We start from the raw sequence: 12,077 nt of genomic DNA on the forward strand, positions 1-12,077 counted from the left end.
CTATGATATAAAAAGGATAGGATTATATAGCTAAATTCTATTGTTTATCATTTGTTCAATATATCTTTATGGTAACATTCTTCTCAAGGAGGCAAGGCAATCAACCTATTTAGCATTTAAATCCACACTACTTTATACACAACATTACTGATCAAAGCTAGCACAGAATCAAAAGATTGTGAATGTTAAAAGATTGTGAAAGATTATTCAAGAATTTCCTTGAACATAAAAATGGTAAAAGTGGTGTGTGTGTGCCATCCTGGCAGATAATACAGAGTATTCTTGTGTGCTAAGTGATCAGCTGATCAAGGAGGTTTCACTGTTCCTTAGAGAGAAAGATCAGATAGCACTGGACAAAAAAATGATTTCCTTCCAAGGAAGAATCCAAATACAAACTCAACTGTCAAATTCTTAAGCATTTTTCAATAAATACTAGATTAAATCATTCCTACCTTTTATTTGCCAATGTTTTATTCTGATCTTATTTGCTTATGATAAATTTGTAAGTTAAATATAAACTTACTTTCCATCTGTATTTTTTCCCTATCCTAATTTTACAAATATCACAACAAATATCTAGAAATGTTTGATTTTTAAACGAAGTTAATATAGCACTGTTAATCATCTATGACTGTGCCCACAAGAAAGAAGGGAATCCCTAGATGCCAGCCATGAAGAGAGTGCAGAAAACCAGTGAGGTAGGCATATGACCTATGCTTTGTGGTAGCTGCACAAAGGGAAGGTCTTATCTTAGAAAACAAACACATAAATATTTCCCCTTGTGAAATCAAATCCCAAGGCTTATGCGTCTTGGAGATTTGGGGCCTGAATTTACTCTCTCCATAGTATGGGCAAGTGAGAAAATCTGGTCAACATGGTGCTACTCTGGAACACACAACAGAACCAGAGAAATTTCCGCAACCTAGCTGGACCAGGGTTCATGTACACACAGCCCTGGAATCTCAAAATTACTAAGTGAACTGGACTCCCCAAACCAAACACAAGAATTATCTGAAATACTAGAACAACAATCTATAAAAGATTGATATTTTATAAAAGATGAAAGACATTAAGGAAAACCATAGGGAAGATTAGAAAGATATGAAAAAGCAAACAGAACTATATAAATGAAAAAAATAGAGTAATGAAAACCAGACTGATTAAACAGAGTAGACACAACTAAAGAGAGAATCTGTAAACTAGAAGATACATTTGAGAATATATTGCAAAAGTCCCAAGGAAACTAAATAAAAATATATTCACGGGTGGCAAATTCCTATTTCTTAACTTGAGAGATGGTTAAGAAGTGTTTGGCTTATAACAATCCCCTAATCTGTATATTTATTTTGCTTTTGTTTTTATATATGTTTTATTTCAAAATAAAAAGATACACCAGTCTATATAATAGATATATCTACGACAGCTACATTAACAATGAATATGCAGTGCAAAATAAGGCATTTTAAGTCAGAGAGAGTTTATTATTCATTAATTGTTGTTAAAAAGACATCTAAAGGATGTACTTCAGAAATAAATTGAACTCACAAGAAAAGAGTTAAGTTGTAGGAAGCTAAAGTGAACAGAGAAAACAGATAAACATGAGAGAAAACAGAAGCAAGTACTGAATTTATAAAATGAAAATTACAGAATGATTAAATTGGGGAATATAACACAACGTGAGACTAAATAATAAGTAATAATGACACAGAAAATGAGATGGATAATTGAAGTTAACACATTCTACGTTCTTGTAGTGGTCATAACAATTACAGACATAATATAAGTTAAAAATTTCTGGGTAATAACCACTAAAAGAATAAAAATAGAGTATATATAACTTCTAGACCATTAGGGAGAAATGAAATAAAGAAATCCTAATAATCTAAATAGGAAAGGAGGGGGAAAAGCAAAGAGAAATTATGATAAAGAGAAACACATAGCAAGATAAGAGAAATAAGTAAAAAATATATCAGTAATCATAATATACAGATTTAACTCACCAGTTAAAAGATAGAAACTCTCTGGATCAAAAACAAAATCCAGCTATATGTTATTTACAAAAGGCACACCTAAAACATAATGACAAAGAAATATTGAAAGTAAAGAGATGGAAAAAGATATATCAGACCAGCCTAACCAACAGAAAGCTGGAGTATTTTTATTAATAGCAGGAAAATAAACTTTAAGGCAAAAAGGATTATTAAAATTAGGGAGAGTCATTATGTAATAATAAAAGGAACATTTCACTAGGGAAATAATACTATTCCAAACCTGAATACCCTCAATATTTTTTGAAAAGTCTTTAACTATATAAAGCAAAAATGGAGAGATCTTCAAGTAGAAATGGACAAATCCACAACTGTAATGAGCATTTTAACATATCTCTTTTAAAACTGAACAATCAAGCAGGAAAATAATTAGTGAAGCTATAGAAGATTTGTATGATGTTTATGAGAATACACAAAACTTTATATAACAGAGAATACACAATCATTTCAGGTATACATGTCATATTTACAGAAATTAAACATGTAATAGGTCACAATGCAAATATAAAGTCCACATAAAGAAAATCATATATAGTTTGTTCTCCAAACAGAAAGCAATAAAATTAGAACTCATTTACAAAAAGACAACCAAAAAATCCTATATATTTGAAAACCTAAAAATCTATTTCTAAGTAATTCATGGCCCAAAAAAACCACACAACAAATATTAGACTATTAGAATAATAATAAACATGCCATATGTTAGAACCTGTGAGATATATCTAAAGCTGTTCATTAAAAATTAAATATTAGTGAGCTGGAGGTCCAACTCAAAAGTTTAGAAAAGGCATACCGAAGAAAAACTCCAAAAAGTAAAAGAAACAAAGTAATAAAGGAACATAATCAAATAAATAGAAAAAATGAGGAGCTTGACAAAAGTTATTTCTTGGAAAAGACTAATGGGCAAATTTCTAGCAAACTGACCCAGAGATAAAGGAGGAAAGTTACAGATCAATAATATTAGTAATTTAACAGGAAACATTACTACACTCACAATAGAGATTAAAAAATAAGTGAATTCTATGAACAACATGATGCCAAACAACTTTAAAAAGACAACATATATCATTTTCTTTTTTTTTTTTAAAGATTTATTTATTTATTTATGAGAAACACAGAGAGAGAGAGAGAGAGGCAGAGACACAGGCAGAGAGAGAAGCAGGCTCCATGCAGGGAGCCCAATGTGGGACTCAATCCCGGGTCTCCAGGATCACACCCTGGGCTGCAGGCGGCACTAAACCGCTGCGCCACCGGGGCTACCCCCCCACCTTTTTTTAAAGATTTATTTATTCATTTTCTATAAAAATATAACTTGCCAAAATTGACTTAAGAAGAAATTGAAAACCTAAATGTTATTATAAATATTTTTAGAGAACTATGTAAGTATTTGAAAAGCTACTCACACTTACCTATAAAGTGGGAAAAAAAGGAAAAAAATATACACCCTGATAGTTACAGAGGTGCAAATTCTGTTGTATTTCAACAGAAAAAATCCTATTAATATAACTCAAAACACTAGGTGATTAAAGAGAAAAACCGTAAGAATTTCTTTATGTCAGTAAACAACTAAAAACTAAGAATATAATTTATCTATCAAAAACCTAGAGTAAATACCATACTAAATTGTAAAACCCAAGGTACATTGCCTTGAAGTAGAAAAGCAAGAGTACACACAAATAAAAGTAGGCAGAACAATGAAGACAAACTAAACCATCCATCCACAAGTACACACAAAATAAAAATAAAAAGAATCACAAAGATATAATAAAGCCATCATTATTGACATAGTGGTTCTGATTTTATTCTTTTAATATAGTCATCTATATAAAAAATCCAAGTGAATATGTAAATTAGTGGAGTATGAATTCAGTAACATTACTATTTACAAGATCAACAACATTCCTATGTGTTGCCTCAAAAGTCATAAATAGTCTAATTTTGTAGATAGGAATAAAAATTATAAAGTTAATAGAAATGATTATAAGTATAAAGCATTACACAGAAATAAAATACTTTGAAGGAAATAAAAGATAACTAAATAAATGGGAAAGTATGAATATTCATTTATACTAATTGATAGGAAGATTAAATATCCAAAGTTCACAGTTATTTCCAAATTAATATATAAATTCAATTCCATAATTTACATGGAGGAATGAAAGATCAGGAATAGAGAATATAGTGAAGAGTCAGATGAAAGGAGGAGAGAATGGTAGGATAAAAATGAAGAGAAAGATCTCACCTTTCCAGATTCAAAACTTATTATAAAATCATAGCCTTTGGGATCCCTGGGCGGCTCAGCGGTTTAGCACCTACCTTCGGCCCAGGGTGTGATCCTGGAGACCTGGGATCGAGTACCACAACTGGGTCCCTGCATGAAGCCTGCTTCTCCCTCTGCCTGTGTCTCTGCCTCTTTCTCTCTCTCTGTCTCTCATGAATAAATAAAATCTTTAAAAAAACCATAGCCTTTAATATTTTTTATTTTGATTCAGAGAGAGGCAACTAGACCCATGGAACTGAAAGAAGAGAAACAGGAATAGAAATGGGCTCACAGGAAATAGACTGTACAGGAATTTAGCATATGACAGAAGTTGCTTTTAAATCAGGGGAAAGACTGACTATTCAATGATAGTTCAGTCAACTAGGTTAATCTATAAAAAGAGATAAAATAAGATCCTCATTTTGTTTTATACACAAAAATTAATTCCTAGTAAGTTAAAATTTTAATGTGCACGGAGATAAAGAGATTTTGCTTTGAAAAATTCGAAGAAATCAACAACCAGTTTTACACCTCAAGGAACTAGAAAAAGAACAAACTAAGCCAAAAGTTAGCATCAGGAAAGAAATAAGCAGACCACAAATAAATGAAACTGAGAATAGAAAAGCAATAGAAAAAATTTTTGACAAAACTGAGTTGGTTTTTGAAAATAACAAGACTGGCAAAATCTTAGCTATATTTATTTTAAAAAAGAGAAGCATCAAATAAGTAAAATCAGAAATAAAACATGATATTATAAGAAGTTACTATTAGCAATTATACACCATAAAATTGGATAATCTAGAGTGGATAAATTCCTAGAAAAATACAATTTATCAAGACTGAATTATGAGGAAATAGAAAATCTAAACAGACACATAATCCGTAAGGAGATTGACTCAACAATCAAAAACTTTCCCCCTAGAAAAGCTCAGGATCAGATGGCTTATAGGAAAATTCTAAAAAAAAACATTCAAATAAGTAGTAAGTCCAAAAAAACTGAAGAGAATACTTCCAAACTCATTGGATGAGGCCAGCATTACCCTGATACCAAAGCAAGAGCTACTGCAAGAAAATTACAACTTTATATTTCTGATGAAGACTGATACAAAATTCCAATGAAATACTAGCAAACCAAATTCAATAGCACATTAAAAGGTTATGTAATATGACCAAGTGAGGCTTATTCCTGGAATGTAAGGATGGTTCAAGATTTGAAAGTCAATCAATGTAAAACCATATTAACAGAATGAGGAACAAAAACCACATAATCACTTCAATTGATATAGAAAAAGCATTTGATAAACTTCAACATCCTTTCATGATAAAACCACTCAACAACAAAGAAGGAATAGAAAGAAACTACCTCCACATAGTTAAAGCCATATATGAAATGCCCACAGTAAACATCATACTCAATGATGAAAAACTCAAAGCTTTTCCTCTAAGATCAGGAACAAAAAAGTAAGGCTGTTCTTATCACTTCTATTCAAAACATCACTGGAAGTCCTAGGTGGAGCAGTTAGGCAAGAAAAAGACATCCAAATTTGAAAGGAAGAAATAAAATTATCTTGCTTGTAGATGATATAATCTTACATGTAGAGAACCCTAAAGAATCCATACCAAAAGACTTAGAATAAGCACATACAGCAAAGTTACAGGATACAAGGTCAACAGGGATCCCTGGGTGGCGCAGTGGTTTGGCGCCTGCCTTTGGCCCAGGGCGCGATCCTGGAGACCCGGGATCGAGTCCCACATCGGGCTCCCGGTGCATGGAGCCTGCTTCTCCCTCTGCCTGTGTCTCTGCCTCTCTTTCTCTCTCTCTGTGTGACTATCAAAAAATGAAGAAAAAAAAATAATTAAAACAAGGTCAACATACAAAAATCACACTTCTTTACACTAACAATGAACAATCTAAAAAAAAAAAAAAATCAAGGGGAAAAGATCTCATTTAAAATAGCATCAAGGGCAGCCCCGGTGGCGCAGCGGTTTAGCGCTGCCTGCAGCCTAGGGCGTGATCCTGGAGACCCGGGATCCAGTCCCACGTTGGGCTCCCTGCATGGAGCCTGCTTCTCCCTCTGCCTGTGTCTCTGTCTCTGCCTCTCTCTCTCTCCCTCTCTCTGTCTCTTTATGAATAAATAAATAAAAAATCTTTTAAAAAAATAATAAATAAATAAATAAAATAGCATCAAGAGGGCAGCCCGGTGGCTCAGAGGTTTAGCACCGCCTTCGGCCCAGGCGTGATCCTGGAGACCCGGGATTGGAGTCCCATGTCAGGCTCCATGCATGGAGCCTGCTTCTCCCTCTGCCTATGTCTCTGCCTCTCTCTCTCTCTCTGTCTCTCATGAATAAATAAAAAATCTTTAAAAAAAATAGCATCAAGAATAATAAAATGCTTAGGGATTAATTTAGCCAGTAAGTCCAAAGACCTGACAATGAACACTACAAAATATTCTGAAAGGAATTAAAGAAGATAGAAATAAAAGGAAAAACATCCATGGCTCATGGATTAGAAGACATAATATTGTGAAAATGTCCATCCTACCAAGAGTAATCTAGAGATTCAATGTAATTCCTATCAAAATCCCTATGGCATTTTTGAGCAAAAATAAAAAAAATTTTAAAATTCATATTGAAATCTCAAGGGACCCTGAATGGCCAAAACCATCGTGAAAAAGAACAACAAAGGTGGCAGGCTCACACTTCCTGATTTAAAAATGTATTACAAAGCTACAAATAAACCATAAAGCTTTGTAATGAAATTAAGACAGGCACAGAGAATGATGGAACAAAATTGAGAGCCCAGAAATAAACCTTATAGAGCATTTGGTCAAATGATCTTCAACATAGGTGTCAAGACCATGCAATGAGCAAAGGATGGTCTCTTCAACAAATGATGCTGGGAAAATTGGATAGCTGCATGCAAAAGAATGAAGCTGGACCATTACTTTACACCAAATACAAACATGAACTCAAAATGGACTAAAGATCTAAATGTAAGACCTTAAAGTATAAAACTCCTAGAAGAAAAAGTAGAGGGAAAGTTTCATGGCACTGGATTTGGCAATCATTTCTTGGGTATGATACCAAAAACATAAGCAACAAATGCTGACAAACGGGACAATATCAAAGTTAAAACAAAGTGGAAGGACAAACAGTGAAAAGACAACAAAGTGGAGGGAAAACAAAGTGGAAACACAACCTACAGAACAGGAGAGAAAATTTACAAATCACACATCTGATAAGTGGTTAATATCCAAAATATATAAAGAACTACAAACTCAACAGCAAAAAAGCAAATAATCTGATTAAAAATTAGGAAAATTTCAACATTCTTCCAAAGATGATAAGCAAATGGCCAACAAGCATATGAAAAGATGCTCAACATCACTCATCATTAGAGAAACACAAATAAAAACTATAATGAAATACCAGCTCACACTTACTAGGAGGGCTGCTATCAAAATAACAGAAATAATAAGTATAGGCAATGACGTGGAGAAACCAGGACCCTTGCACCCTTATGGTGAGAATGTAAAATGGTGTTGCCACTATAAGACACATTAAAGACTTTCCTCAAAAAAATTAAAAATAAAATTATCATGGTGAAAAATAAATAAAACAAAATAATCATAAGATCCAGCAATCCTATTTCTGGATATATACCTAAAAGAACAGAAAGCATTATCTCCAACAGATATTTGTATGCCTAGGTTCACTTCAGCACTATTCACAATAGCCAATAGGTAGAAGTAACCCAAATACCCACTAGCGGATGAATGGATAAATAAAGTATGATATATACGTATATTATAATATTATCTAGCCTTGAAAAAGAAGGCAATCCCGTCACATGCTACAACATGAATGAAACTTGAGGACATTATGTTAACTGAAGTAAGCCAGCCACAAAGATAAATACTATATGATTCTACTTATATGAGGTATCTAAAGTAGTCAAACTCACAAAAACAGAAAGTCAAATGGTGACTGCCAGGAGCTAGGAGGAGAGGAAACTGGGAAGTTGTTGTTCATTGGATATAGAGTTAAGTTTTGCAAGATAAAAAAAATTCTAGAGACCTGTTGCACAATACTATGAATATAGTTAATACTACTGATATTCACTTAAAAATAGTTTAGATGGTTTATTTATTGTAAGGACTGTTCTCAGTAAATAAACTAAGCATTGTCTGTAAAAAAAAAAAAAAAAAGTTTAGATGGGGCAGCCTGGGTGGCTCAGTGGTTTGGCGCCACCTTTGGCCCGGGGTGTGATCCTGGAGACCTGGGATCAAGTCCCACGTCGGGCTCCCTGCATGGAGCCTGCTTCTCCCTCTGCCTGTGTCTCTGCCTCTCTTTCTCTCTCTCTCTCTCTCTGTCTCTCGTGGATAAATAAATAAAATATTAAAAAATAGTTTAGGTGATAATCTTTTTGTGTATTTCACCACAATTTTTTTTGAATAATCAAAGAATGTTAATATGAAAAGACCAAGTTGATTTTATTAAAATGTCAAATCTGATGATGGCAAAAATACCATTAAAAACAAGTGAAAGACTTGGAAAAGAAAATATATAATTACAAATGATGGGTATATAGAATATTTAAAGAACTACAGAAACCAGTAATATCAGGAAAAACCTGCAACACTGAGAAAACACAGAAACCTAAATGTATCTCGACAGGAGAATGGATAAGTAATAAGAATATTATACAGGAGCTAAATGAATGAAACAGATTCATATTTATCAACTTGGATACATTAAAAATAAGTCAAATAAAATACTTTTGCATATGATATGCCACTTATGTACATTTTAGGAAACATAAGCTAACACTAATATAGTTTATGGATATATACCTATGAAGTAGAGGTACTAAAATAAAATTAAATTCAACCCACCATCTACTCTTTGCCTGCACTTGTTAAGCTAAATGTGGCTGGAGTAAAACAAAGAATCAAGTTGACCAATTTCATTTTAAATCCATGACCAAGACCCTCAAAGCGGGCATTTAATGCTGCCCAGCAAACACACTGATTACCTAACCCATTCACTCTCCATGGATGTGGCTGCTTATTTTATATCTTTTTCTTTCTCCTCAAACTCCAATGTCTTCTTTTCCTTCCTCACTTTCAGTGAAAACATAGAAGCAATAAAAAACGAAACCAAAACAAAATAAAAAACCTTCTATCACTCCCACTACTGCTTCCTAACAGCCACATGCATCTGGGTCCTCCAACTGACCCTTCTTTCTTCCTAAAGATGCACTGACCAAGCCATTAGCTAAGGATGACCTCCCCACTTGTACACTGAGTTTACTTCTCCCAAGGTCAGCGTTCCAGCAATCTTCCCTCTTCTCTTCTATCATTATTATATTGACCCCTACACTTCCTCTCTAGGAATGTGTCAACAAGCATATGACATCTGTCATTTCTCCCACCTTAAAATCAAAAGGCTTCTCTGAACCCCACTTCAAATCCTCTGCTATTCTCCCCAACACAATTTCACTATTCCTTTTTACAGAAAACCCAGAATTGCCTTTAGTTGCGGAGGACAATACATCTATTCCCAGTCTCTTTCTCCTGAGATTTAAATTGAGCTAATGCTCAATCTCTAGTCCTCATTTTATTTGACCTAACAAGAGTATCTGACATGGTTGATCATGTTCATCCTAGAAACATTTCTTCACTTGGCTTCTAAGACAACACACTTACCTATTTTTTCCTCAGCTTGCCACTCCCCTTTCCCCGGTCTCCTTTGCTGGCACCTCCTGCTCTTTTTATTTGGAGTAGCCCGGGGTTCAAAGCTTTGTCCCTTTTTCTTTTCTATCTGTACTTACTGTGTTGATATTCTTCTCCATTTTCACAATTTTAAATATTACCTCTATACTGGCAAATTCCAAATTTACATCTCTAGATGAGACTTCTCCCTCAAACTGCAGACTCAGATCTCCTCCTGTCTACCGGACATCTCTGTAAGTCTAATAGTCATCTCAAACTCAAGCTGCTCAGATGCACTCTTCTACCTACCTGAAATCTTTCTTTCCATCAGAAGCCCACCCCATGTTAGTTGATAGCAACGTCATCCTTTCAGCCACCCTGGCCAAAACCCTTAGGGCTCCCTTGATTCCTCTTGCTCTCTCACACCCCACATCCAAATCATCAAGAAATTTCATTATCTCTAATGTCAAAATAGATCTAAAATCTTACTACTTATTACAACTTACTCTGCCACCCCATGGTCTAAAGCATTACTATTTCTTGCTAGGATTAGTATAACAGTTTCCTAACGGGTCTCCATGTCTCTAGACATGTCCCACTATAAAGAATATCATGCTTGGCAAACAGAATTACTCTTCTAAAATAAGTCAGATCATCTCATTTCTCTACTCAAAACTCTCCAGTGGCCCCCATTTCACTAGAAGAAGCCACAGTCCTTACAACAGTCTTCAGTGTCTTGCATGATCTGTACAATCCTTCATCCATAGGACCACCCCTGCGCCCTTACTTCCTGGTACTCTGAGCCTCACTCACTCTAAACACTTAATACTTGTAATCCTTATTGTTCCACACATAGCCCGGGTATATTCCCACCCTGGATCTTTCACACCAGCTGATCTCTCTGCCTAGAAATCTCTTCCTTCAGATACCGATATGGCTCACACTCTCACTTCGTTCACGTCTCTACTAAATGGTCACTTTCTCAGCAAAACCATTCCTGAATCTGATTTAAAAGTGCAATTTTTTTCAGGCACCTGGGTGGCTCAGTGGGTTAAGGGTGAACTCTTGACTTTGGCTCAGGTCATGATCTCAGGGTTGTGAGGTTGAACCCTGTGTCAGGCTCTGCACTGGGCATGGAGCCTGCTTAAGATTCTCTTCCTCTGCCCTTTTACCCCATCTCTCTTAAAAAAAAAAAAAAAAATGCAACCTTTTCTCACCCTAATACTCCCTATTTCTCTTTGTCTTCTTGTAACTTACCATTAACTGACATATTTCATACATATCTTACTTATTTACTAGTTATTGGCTGCCTCTCTGTCTAGAGGAGGGATTTTTAACTATTTTGTTCATTATTAGATTACAACACCAGACAGAACAGTGCCTGGATGAATCACAGCAGACACATTAAATTGATATTTGCCAAATGAGTGGGGAAAAATGCAAAATGTTTACAACTGCATATGTGAATAGTGGGTGCACAGATTTTGTTATATAGCATTTTTTATATTTTTATTATGCTTAAATATTTCATAACAAAAAATGTAAAAAGAAATTAGAAGATATAAACACTTATTAATCATATTTATGTAATGTCAGTTAATATTTCAGAATATTTTTTGCTAAATTCGCCTAAAGGGTTTGAAAGTCTCTGACAGTTAGGCTTGGGTCTTAAGTAATTTTTCATTTTTTCTTGGAAAATAGATAAAAAATGATCTATTTTCAGATTAATACATTCTACATTAATATAGAATGTGACTGCTAAACATAATTTTCAAGTAAATAAAAATGATATGCTTTTAACCTGATTTGAACAAATGGAATATATAATAGAAGTTTCTTTGAAAACAATCTCCACTCAAAAGTTGTTCCTGCTTGCCCTGTGATGACATTTACATTAAACTTGCTCACTGAACTTGTACATTGAACCTGCCTTAAAATAAGAAAGAGCATTACAATAAATCTTACTAGAGCCAATAATTTCTACCGTAAGAAAGGTTATAAAGGAAACCTGTGAGGCAGACATCTGAGGGCAAAGCCCTGCTGTCTCCCTCCCCT

The 12,077-nt window shown here is 34.3% G+C and overlaps 1 protein-coding gene across 4 annotated transcripts in view; it reads right to left on the reverse strand.

The window, feature by feature from the left end:
* RPS6KA5 (ribosomal protein S6 kinase A5) overlaps positions 1-12,077 on the reverse strand; it is a 170,927-nt gene that overhangs the window by 47,740 nt on the left and 111,110 nt on the right. The window contains exon 2 of one of the 4 annotated variants that reach the window (XM_049113417.1): positions 2,001-2,069. The exons of the other annotated variants lie outside the window; for them this stretch is intronic. The gene's annotated coding sequence lies outside the window, so the exon portion shown is untranslated. The remainder of the gene's footprint in view (positions 1-2,000; positions 2,070-12,077) is intronic. 4 annotated transcript variants of the gene reach the window in all.

Source organism: Canis lupus, chromosome 8 (assembly GCF_003254725.2).
Source record: "Canis lupus dingo isolate Sandy chromosome 8, ASM325472v2, whole genome shotgun sequence".
Taxonomy (NCBI): domain Eukaryota; kingdom Metazoa; phylum Chordata; class Mammalia; order Carnivora; family Canidae; genus Canis; species Canis lupus.